General features: G+C 35.9%; 1 protein-coding gene across 6 annotated transcripts in view; it reads right to left on the bottom strand.

Annotated features, from left to right (window-relative positions):
• Zbtb20 (zinc finger and BTB domain containing 20) overlaps positions 1-12,048 on the bottom strand; it is a 795,981-nt gene that overhangs the window by 641,553 nt on the left and 142,380 nt on the right. The gene's annotated exons all lie outside the window — the stretch shown is intronic.

Genomic DNA, 12,048 nt, shown 5'->3' with positions numbered 1-12,048 from the left:
TAAGAAGATCTTGTCTTTTCCTACTTCCCATGTATATCTATGTATTTCTCTCTTAGGGTCCTCATTGTTGTCTAGGTTCTCTGGGATTGTGATTTGTAGGCTGATTTTCTTTGCTTTATGTTTAAAACCCACTTATGAGTTAGTACATGTGATACTTGTCTTTTGGGGTTTGGGTTACCTCACTCCAAATGATGTTTTCTAGCTCTGTCCATTTGCCTGCAAAATTCAAGATGTTATTTTTTTTCTGCTGTGTAGTACTTTATTGTGTAAATGTACACATTTTCCTTATCCATTCTTCAGTCGAGGGGCATTTAGGTTGTTTCCAGGTTCTGGCTATAGCAAACAATGCTGCTATGAACATAGTTGAGCACATGTCCTTGTGGCACGATGGAGCATCCTTTGGATATATGCCCAAAAGTGGTATTACTGGGTCTTGAGGAAGGCTGTTTTCTAATATTCTGAGAAATCACCACACTGACATCCAAAGGGTCTGTACTAGCTTGCACTCCTACCAGCAATGCAGGAGTGTTTCCTTTACCCCACAACCTCTTCAGCATAAGTTGTCATCGGTGTTTTTGATCTTGGCCATTCTTACAGGTGAAAGATGGAATCTCAGGGTTGTTTTGATTTGCATTTCTCTGATGAGTAAGGATGTTGAACATTTCCTTAAGTGTCTTTCAGCCATTTTAGATTCCTCTGTTGAGAGTTCTCTGTTTAGGTCTATATTCCATTTTTTTAAATTGGATTATTTGTTCTTTTGACAACCAATTTCCTGAGCTCTTTGTATATTTTGGAGATCAAAAACTTTAAATCCACGAAGAAAAAACTGAAGAAGACACCAGAAAGTGGAAAGATCTCCCATGCTCTTGGGTAGGTAGAATTAACATAGTAAAAATGGCAATCTTACCAAAAGCAATCTACAAATTCAATGCAATGCCCATCAAAATCCTAGCAAAATTCTTCACAGACCTCAAAAGAACAGTACTCAACTTCATATGGAAAAGCAAAAAACCAGGATAGCCAAAACAATCCTGTACACTAAAAGAACTTCTGGAGGCATCACCATCCCTGACTGCAAACAGTACTGAAAACAGTCTGGTATTGGCATAAAAAGACAGAAGAACCAATGGAACCGAATAGAAGACCCAGGTAATAATGCACACACCTTCCAACACCTGATTTTTGATAAAGAAGCAAAAAATATCAAATGGATAAAAGAAAGCATATTTAACAAGCTGGCATAACTGGATATCAACAAATAGAAGAATGGAAATAGATCCATATCTATCATCATGCACAAAGCTCAAGTCCAAATAGATCAAAGACCTCAACATAAAGCCAGCCACACTGAACCTCACAGATGAGAAAGTGGGAAGTACACTTGAACGCATTGGCACAGGAGACCACTTCCTAAATATAACCCCAGCAGCACAGACATTGAGAGAAACAATTAATAAATGGGACCTCTTGAAACTGAAAAGCTTCTGTAAAGGAAAGGACACAGTCAACAAGTCAAAACGACAGTCTACAGAATAGGAAAACACTCATTTGTATAATACTGTAAGAAACAATTATGAAATTGAAGAATGCTAAAATACTTTATGAAACAATAAAAATAATGAATAGCAGAAAAAAATCACCATTTTCCCTAGATGTGCCGTATTAGCTAACAGATTAAAGACTGACCACTTCTAGGCACTGGGAAACAATGATTACCTGAGATGAGCTTAAATCCTCTAGTTATTTTGGAGGAAACAAAGGTATATTTTGGTTCTTTCTACTAAAGTCTAAGATATACTTGTTGATGTGTTTGCTTTGGTAATTAGGGTATGTTACTTTGCCTTTTCAAAATATATACATTGCTTTCAGAGCACATTTTATGTAGTCTTTTGGGGTGGGGATTCACAAGGGAAAATAATTAAAAACCAAAGACATTATTCTGGAGAAAAGTGCAGATATGCTTAAGATTGTATTTAAGATCTCCACGGTACAGGGACACACATGAAAGCATTTTGCCTTCCAATTTTCAGAGCTCTAAATACTTAAGACACAGAGACTGGGCTGGCTAAACATGACCCATAACATCCAAATGTTGTTCAAATTTACCTTTTGAAGATGCTCTTAATAATGAGCTTATCTTAACACCACCCCTGTCTTTTACATGGTGTGTAAATTTTGCTTCGATCAGGCCCAGGTAAATCTTAAATATTCTCCTTTAGAAAAACTGTAACACAAGTTCTTTGAGATTTAAAACAAAATGGCACTTTCAATTCACTACATAATTTAGATTTGGCAAAAACACTATCCTTATAATTTCATAACTCTGAGAGACCAGGATCAGAGAAAAAGCTGCCAAGTTGTAATTTTTTAATCTAAAATTTAAATGATAACAGCAAACACATAAGCATTCCCTTCTTTAAGGTCTGCACAAGTATGCTCTAGGAGAAAGATGGTATTGTTATTCCTACTTTACTGCTGTAAACAGAGCAGAGAAATTAAGCAACCAGTTGAAGGAGCCTCCTCTACCAGGATTCTTACCCACTCTGACTGCAAAGTCAACTCTTATGAGTCATATAGTATATACTACATGACAAGTTTCCAACTTTTATGAACTAATAGGGTTTACAGACTTGCTTGTATTTAACACAAGTTCACCTCTTTATTACAGTACAGGAAACATTCAGAGCCTGGAGTGAGCTAGTGTTTGTTTACCGAGTAGATTCCTGAAAAGCAGAGGCTGATACCAAAAAATAAATCACATACTTATGGTTTAGAGGATTTAGCTATAAAATTCATCCTACTTAACTTCCTCACTACACATAAATGCAAACAAGATACTAGCAAGCAACAATATAAAAGGAAAAAATGGGGCAGAGTCTGTAAAACCCTAAAAAATTAGATACATAGAAAGAAGAGACAGCACAAAGCAAATGGAGAGATGGAAAAGAGAGTAACAAAGAACCTTGATACAAGAAGCTGATCTTCTACATTAGACCTAGTGACATTAAGGGAGTAGATAAGGGAAAGAACTTCATACTTTAAGCCAAAATGTAACAGAGAAAAACTGTAGGTAGTGTGTTGTAAAACTAATTAAATTTTCATTTATATGATTTAAGGTTTAATAATGTTCTATATTTCTTTATGTTGAAAACTTTGGAATATATGCTGGCTCAAAATTCATTTCCATGGTATGCACTCAGTTTTCAATCTTTCCACCATTTCTGTATTTCCTTTTCTGTACAGTCTCCTTCCCTATAGTATCATAACATTCATTCATATCCAGATCTAGTTTTGCTCTCTGCTTTTGCCTTTTCTTTCTACTAATGTGGAGCTTAGTCCTTTTCCTTCCTGGAGTACTGATTTGAGCATATCGTTTTCCCCCCACACTATTCTATCTTCTTACAATTGATATATAAGCTTACCTCTGTGCGGTTGACATTAGTTGAGACTGTGGGTTTTGGAATGATTTTGAACCACTTGAATCTGACCCATTTCCAGTCCCAATTTTCTTGTTAGATACTGTCTAAGTTAAGGTTTCAACTGAGATTAAAAACTAGTTGAGGAAGAATAGGTTTATCTGAGTTCAAACTCTTCCCACTAAGGGAAATCAAGACAAGAACTCAAGGCAGAATACTGAAGCCAGGAACTGAAGCAGAGGATATGGAGGAATGTGGCTATTGGGTGTGCTGCCCTTGGTTTGTGCAGCCTATTTTCTTATACACCTTACCAGGGGTACCACTACCTACAATGGGCTTTGCCTTCCCACATGAGTCACCAATTAATACCCCACAGGCTTGCCCACAAAGGCATTAAGATGACATTTTCACACCTATGGTTTCCTCTTAGAAAAATTGTGCCAAGTTAAAAAAAAAAAAGAGGCATTTGTCCTAATTGTTCTGTAGTAACTTTTTAAAATCTATATTCTCATAGCCATTCTCCAGCTTTACTTGAATCCACATTTCTTTTAAATTTTCCTGCTCATTCACTACTTTTTCAGTAACAGACTGCTTCAAGAGAATGCACAACCCAGGCAGTGGCTTTACAAAAATGTTTGGTCTTGGGGCAAAAGAACAAGTACTCTTAGTGAATTTCCTGTGTTCTATTTCAATAATTTGATTTTCACTCTTCCTTATTTTATATATACTATGCAGCTACTTATCTTTCATTCATAATTCATTTATATGCAATTAATTTAGTCACTCTCATTTTAGTTCAGATACACCAACATTTCTATTTATAGACTATTGATAAATTATTTGGAAATCTAGAAAAACATACAAGAAACTAATCTCATGCCTTGTTGCCACTAACATTCTTACACAGGCCAACATGTAAGATCTTAAATTTACTTAAACACACACACACAAAAAACATATTTTTCTATAATTCATGCATAGAATCATATTTATCAGCCACTTCTATGGCTTTGAACATGCTCTTCAAGACAGCCCTTCACGGCCATTAACTAAAGGGTTCCCCTTCTCATCACTCATTTCTCAATTCAAATAGCATGACATAACTTTATCTTGCTATATGATTTTCCTGACCTAATTCACTGAAATTTCCTGACCCAATTTCACTCTCTGATTTCTAGATTATCACTACCATTTTTTTAAATTATAAACTTATTCACTGTCTAACTCACTTATTAGAGATGCTATCTGTCTTGTTCATTGCCAATTCACTGGTCCCTAGATGTCATGCCTGGCACATAGTAAGCACTCAAATACCTGAATAATGAATAAATGAATACATAAAAGTTATTAGGACATTAATATTCAAGTCATAAAAACTTATTAAGCACCTAAAATGCACAAAGTAATTTTTAAAGTTAATCTTAGATTGATGAATGTTCTACCGCTAATATAACTAAATATGATAGAAAAGTCCAAGACTAATTTGAAGGGAAAAATGAGAATGCTATAGAATTAAACTCCAAATGACTTGACATATAAAAAGAACAAGCATTGTTTTTCTCCATCATCATCCCTTTCATATTCCCCTATCACACTACTAATATGTCACCACGTTCTTTTATGATGCCAAAAACTGTTGAATGAAACTGAAAGTAACAGTGACAATCATTTCATACTTTCACTGAAAAATGATAGGTCAATTCCTACGAAACATGGAAGACTGGGAGTGAAACTAAATCCTAAGCACAGTAACGCAAATTCAGTCTTTCCCTTGTGTGCACACAGGCATGCTACTTTCCTCCAGACTTTATTATGATTCAAATACATCAACAGGCTAAAAAGTGATTTTCCTCCACCATGAAATAGCAGTCATTTTCTGTAAGATGTCAAATAACAATTTTAGGCTTTTTAGATCATTTGGTTTCCTTCTTAGCTACTCAACTGACATGATAGTCTAAACTTAGCAAAGGCAAAAAACAAAATGCAAATAAATGAGCATGGCTGTACCCTAATACAAAAACAAGTGATGGGAGTATGTCTAGATACTTAGAGTGAACCTACCATAATAGAGACAGGAGCATTTACAATCATATTTTAATTAGATGAAGTGCAAGGAAGATAAGTTGTTTAAACTCAACTTTCACCTTATACACAATGCTTTTATATGAAATATATAAAAAAAATGTGTATATATACTTGAGATATATAACATTATATATATACTGGGGATACAGGAAATTATGTGGTACATGACCCCCTAATGGTACCTTTGTATCTACCACCTAATCCAGTAGTCAATTTATTAATTGGTAACAATTTTCTACTCTCCATTCTGCCTTCAGTCTCTGTAGTGAATGACACTGCCGATCAGTTTTCATGAAGATTCCAACCCAAACATTCAGAATAACCAATAAATTTCACTCTACATTTCTGTCATCCAATTCAGTTTTATCTGTGCTAGCTACATAAATCTCTCAACTACAAAGTGTCAAAATATATTTTTTAGCTTCAACTAGGGTCTTGCAGAAATGCCAAAGCTGTAACATCTAAATGCAAAGTTTAACATTAAGTAACATCAGCATGTCATACAACAGCATCTTTTAAAATAAAATGAGGAAAACATAAAGTAAAAATTTGGATAATATAAAAGAATTGAATTCAATTGAATTCTGTATTCAGTAAAAGAAAACACTTGAGAATCCTAGTAAAAGTAAACCTTGAGACGTTTGAAATATCCATTCTAAATAATGAGAGCGTTTAGGTAATTGTCTGTTCAAAACAAGGATCAAGCTTTTTGAGGTCATAAAATGCTCGACCTTCCCAGGTCTGATGAATGCAGAAAGCTTACCACTAAATTACACAAAAGATGGGAAGATTGTTGAATCTATCTGGAAAATAACATTTTCAAAAGCTCCATACACTAACTGATTCATTAAAGAAATAATTAGAGAGACTATTTTCCCTAATATGAAGGGGAATAAAAAATGTTGCGACATTTGCAAAGAGGATGAAGTGTTCGCATCTCACTGTGTGACTTGAATGGTGTTATTAGCTATGCTCTTGCTATGGGTACTCATCATGGTGAAGAAAAGCATTTTCCAAAGAACATAGCCTTGCTGATCCTGGGTTCCTACTTATATCCCATGATAGAACAGGAGCTTTCACACACAATCAAACTGACAGTCATTTACTCTGCACTCAGAAAGGCCAAAAGTAGAGCACAAATCATAAAGTGCCAAAATTAAGGCTAAGTGCAAACCTCTCAACTTCACTCCAGTATCAGTAAATAGCACCCATTTACATGTAAAAAACAAAAATGCCATGTGCCATGAGCTGAAGGGGAGAGTACAAAGGGATTGGAGTGATTTATCTGCCTTAACCCCAGCTCATCTGCCTCACTGAAAAGATTAAAAAGATTAAAACTAACTTTGCTGAAGAGTTGAGTGCTCTTGGTACAGTCTGTCTAATCACCCAAAGCTCTATAGTTTCTCTCTCTTCTCCTAAATTGTTCTCTTTCTCTCTCTCTCTCTTTCTCTCTCTCTCTCTCTCTCTCTCTCTCTCTCTCTCTCTCTCTCTCTCATCATAAACAGTTCTTTCTTCCTCCCTCCCATTTTCCTTCTCTCTGCTTTTCTCCTTAATACACACACACACATACACCACATACAATGTTATCAGTTAACTTGAATGATATTATTCTTCTAAAAACTTCATATGACTACTGGCAAGACAATACAGAAACAAGTATGTCAACCACTAAAAGATGATGGTAACATGATTCAATGAAGTGTCACGTACATAAATCAGATACATATTCTATACGGCAATAATTACAAACAACCCTAAAAATTAGCATAAAGTTCTCAATGAAACTAACAGAAGTGAAGATAGGCTGCTTCCACAGATACAGCTGTGTCACTTTCCTTTCAAACACAGAGATATTCCGTATAATTTCGCTAATGAAAGTGAACCAAATTGGTATGAAAGATTTTAAAAAGGGTTTTAGGAATAGCAAGCAGACTGAGACTGAAGACTTGATGGCTTCAGAAGGCACCATGCCCACATATCTCCAAATAACTGACATGATATACTGAGCAACAAAGCCTGAGGCCACTGAGAGGCTAGAAAGAACAAGTACTTCCGTTATAAACAGGCTTGTATCTCACTTCTGAGTGTGATCATATGTTGCTTGTCTTTCTGCACCTGACTTATTTAGTACATATTTTCTAGGTCCAACTATGCAAATTACAGAATTCCATGCCTTTAAATGTCTGAAAATTCTTCCATTTTGTGCATATATTACATTATCTTTATCAATTTATCTACTGATTAGCTGTTGCACTGGATAATTGATTGACGTTATGGTAATAGAAAACCTTATTATTCTATGGCATAGCAGGATTAATATAATCAACAACAACACTATATACATCTACAGGCAGAAGAAATAAATTTGAATGTGTTCACCATAAGAAATGATAAGTTTAAGATGGTATATCTGCTAATTATCTTGAGTTGATCATTGAGATGTCATGAAACATGACATTATAGATCATAACGTTATACAGTCAACCATCTGTCAAAAATATACAAAATAACATAACAAAAATGCCACCTCACAGAGAGAATGAACATTCAATATTCATCTGATAACTGCTACTTAACCTCAAGTGTGTGGTTACTGAATGCTTGTTATAAAAGCTTACTCTCATAAAGGTCTCCATTTTACTTCTAAATGCTGTATTTCTAATGATTCTAATGGAACAAATCTGAATAAAAACAATATAATTTAGAATTATAATTACAGCATATTATCTATTTTAAATGCATAAATACTGGTGCGGGAGAATTGTCTGAATTCTGTTAATTATATTTTAAATAAATGCTGATTGGCCAGGCAGGAAGTATAGGCAGATCAACCAGACAGGAAGTAGAGGCAGGGCGATGAGAACAGGAAAATTCTGGGAAGGAGGCAGCGCATTCCTCACACTCCTGCCCAGATTTCCAAAGAAACAGGATGTGACCTGCCCAGCTGAAAAAGGAACTGAGCCACATGGTTAACATAAATCAGAATAATGGGTTAATATAGGTGATAAGCAAAAAGCTAATAAGAAGCCTGAGCTAATGGGCCAATCAGTTTATAACCTATGTAGACCTGTGCATGATTTTCTCTGGGACTTGCCGGCTGTAGGGTAATGGGCGGGAGAGAAACCCCAACAAGCAAGCCCTCATGTTACAGAATGGCGCCCAACCTAATGTTACAGAATGGTGCCCACGTGGATAACTGCATCCACAGAAAGCCTGACAAAGCTTGGGAAAGAATAGAGTAAAGGTATTTTCTTGGTAGCATCAATATCTCGGGTCTGCTCTGCTTGCTAGAAGCAAGCAGGCACTCTCATCTAAGAGAGCATTCCTGACTCGGCTTTAGTCGTAAAACCTTGCAGCTCTTTTAAGAGGTCCTGCCATGAACACTTAAATAGTGTTGATGAAAAGCTGACCACATGCTTTTCGGTTTTCAGCTGTAGCAGAAAAAAAAAAGCTGTGCCATTTTAAACTGCCGGCTTTCTGAGCCTTCCTGCCAGGGCTAACTCTGACTCTTTGAGGCAGGAGGTCCGACTACAGAGAGAGCATGTAACTGTTGTTTGTGGACACACTGTTACAACTTGCTTGCTAGCAAGGACCTTGAAACACCATAGAGTTGTGGCAATAAACATGGCTATAGCTGGTACCTTCACTATGAGGCTGGAATCTCACAAAGCTAAGAAATGGGCTGAATCTAGCCATCAAAGCCATGGCTTTAATCCTCTCCATACTGCTTAGCAAATTAAAGACTCATGTAATCAAAAAAAAAAGAGATATACAATAAAGAGAGATTCAAAGATAAAGGAAACCTCTAAATGGTTTAAAGTGTGTTAAAAATATATGCAGGCTAAAGGTTAAAGTTCTTAAAGTAAAAAAGAAAGAGAGTAATTGGGTGTGGTGATACACACCTTTAAACCCAATGCCTGGGAGACAGAGGCAGCAGATCTCTCTGAGTTCAAGGTGTGGTGGAGGACACCTTTAATCCCAGCACTTGGGAGGCAGACATAAGTGGATCTCTGTGAGTTCAAAGAAAGCCTGGTCTACAGAGGGAGTTCCAGGACAAACATACACAGAGACCCTGTCTCAAAAAGCCAAAAGTTAAAAGTAGAAATAAAAGAAATAGAGTTTAAAATAAAGTCACGTAAAGATGAAAAATAAAGAGAATCTTGATACTATATGTTTTTATGCTCTCTTTGAATTGTTTGAATGCTGAGGAAGGAGCAACAGTTGCTAAAAGATATTTGCTTATAAATGCTGCTGAATTAATTCAAGATAGGTATTTTGAAAATACCTTGACATCAAAATTGAAGTCAAAAGGTATGTTACTTTGGAGAAGAGATTTTGCTTTGTTTCCACAGGAAATGAGAGGTTGTGGATTCATTATGAATTAAGAAAAATCAGATTTGATCAAGGAAGACCACCTGAGAAATCTCCAGTAAGAACAGATGGCTCAGATGTCTAAGTTCTACATCCAGAACAGATTCAAGATGCTGCCTGAGATGATCAAGACTCACAGGATACTCCAGTCAGGACTAGATCATACTTCTAAATTTTCTTAAGGTCTCCATAAGATTATCAGCACCCCCAACCAGCCAGAAGTAGCCTGAAATACTATGCCCACATTCCCAAAAAATGGACTATGGATATTTTCCTTTGTTTAAAAAAAATGGGGGAAATGGTGTGGGAGAATTTTCTGTATTCTGATAATCATATTTTAAATAAATGCTGAATGGCAAGGCAGGAAGTATAGGTGGGTCAACCAGACAGGAAGTAGAGGCAGGGCGATGAGAACAGGTGAATTCTGGGAAAGAGGAAGCCCATTCCTCGGACTCCTGTCTAGATCACCGAAGAAGGAGGATGTGACTTACCCCACTGAAAAAGGTACTAAGCCACATGGCTAACATAGATCAGAATAATGGGTTAATATAAGTGAGAAGAGCCAATAAGAAGCCTGAGCTAATGGGCCAATCAGTTTATGAAGACTTCTGTGTGATTCTTTGGGCTAAAGGGCTGTGGGAACCGGACAGGACAGAAAACTCCACCAAGCAGCCCCTCGTGTTACAAAATACACATTAACAGATCATTGTGTTTACAAAATCAAGTATTTCTGTAGTAGTCTAGTACCCCAGAAGTATTTTTAACATAACATTTAAAGGAAAAATTATAATTTTTAATAAATATTGAAAGTAGAGTGTTATCCTTAGCTTACAATTTCCCAATGAATTATTCTTTTGAGTCTTTTTTCACCATAACTTAACATCTTTTCTCTTTCCACAATATTAAACAACAACAACAACAAAAAAAAAAACTCAACAAGTTTTCTTTTTTCCTGAAAGACAGGCTAAGTTCCAAAGAAAAAGAAAAATTGATCCCCCCCCCAAAAAAAGAAAAACTGGCATGTCAGAACTTCTCAAGGTTGAAGTTTTTGAAGTTTGTGGAGAATACTGAAGAGAAGACAAGATGTTTGAAGTAACTTTACCTCCTGTGAGTCTAATAACCCATCATTCTCAATTAAGCGCCACTAAAGGGTATAGTACCAAAAATGCTGGATCCAAATGTAAACTGTTCTGAAAGAACACTACAATTGTATATTTGTAAAGAAAAATGTAACTCCCCTAGTTAGTTGACAACTCTGAAATAATTGGCAAACCCTTGGACTTCAATCCAAAAAGCCCTGGCACTGTCCACACTAGCCAATTTCTGTAGTAAAAAGAGATCTGTGTTGGTCCCAGTACTGGGAAACATAGGTCAATATTTAGGTGAGCTAGCATAAACTTTCATCTTGATATCCCAGTTATTACTGAGATAAAATGAAAAAAAGGTGACATTCCCTAAACCCGATGTCACCACACACACACACCAACACACACACCCACATACACAATACTATACAAAATATAACTATTATGGTAATCATCTGAATGAATGTTTTATACTCTTTAACATTAATTGGGTTCACTAAAAAAATAATCATTAACTTTGCTGCTCAGCATAACTAAACGGTAAGTCCTATTATTGAAGACATACACTTCAGCTGTATGTATAAAGAAATCAATTTCCAAACTAAACCAGGAGCTCATCATGAGTTTCTAGCTTTTATTGTGTAGAGACGTGCTGCAGGCTCCTGGAGGAGAAAAGACATCAATTGTCTTACCCACCACTTGAACCCTACAAGCTCTAATACTGGCCACCAGGCCAGCTAGGTGAGATATGGTCACTGGTGTAACAATGACAAGATTGTTTATGAAGTAGCCAATGGGTTTTTTTAATTATTATTTAATTTATTTAAATATTTAATTTATTTATTATTATTACAGTCCTATGCCACAAGAGGGAATTCTTAATTCTTCTCTGGTACATTTTAATAATGTCAAAGACCACAGCTGGAGAATTCATGGGCCAAACAGAGAAACAAAAGATTATTTTCTAAATGGTAATGGTGTAAAATTGCCTTCTGAATATTTATGTTTACATCCATAGAATTATGCTGCTTTCCACTTTGGCTAGAGAAGCTTCTTATTGCATAGGGTAGTACAAATTGACAAGAAGTGAC

This window comes from Chionomys nivalis, chromosome 3 (assembly GCF_950005125.1).
Source record: "Chionomys nivalis chromosome 3, mChiNiv1.1, whole genome shotgun sequence".
In the NCBI taxonomy this organism is placed as follows: domain Eukaryota; kingdom Metazoa; phylum Chordata; class Mammalia; order Rodentia; family Cricetidae; genus Chionomys; species Chionomys nivalis.
This window is presented reverse-complemented; position numbering and strand designations above follow the sequence as displayed.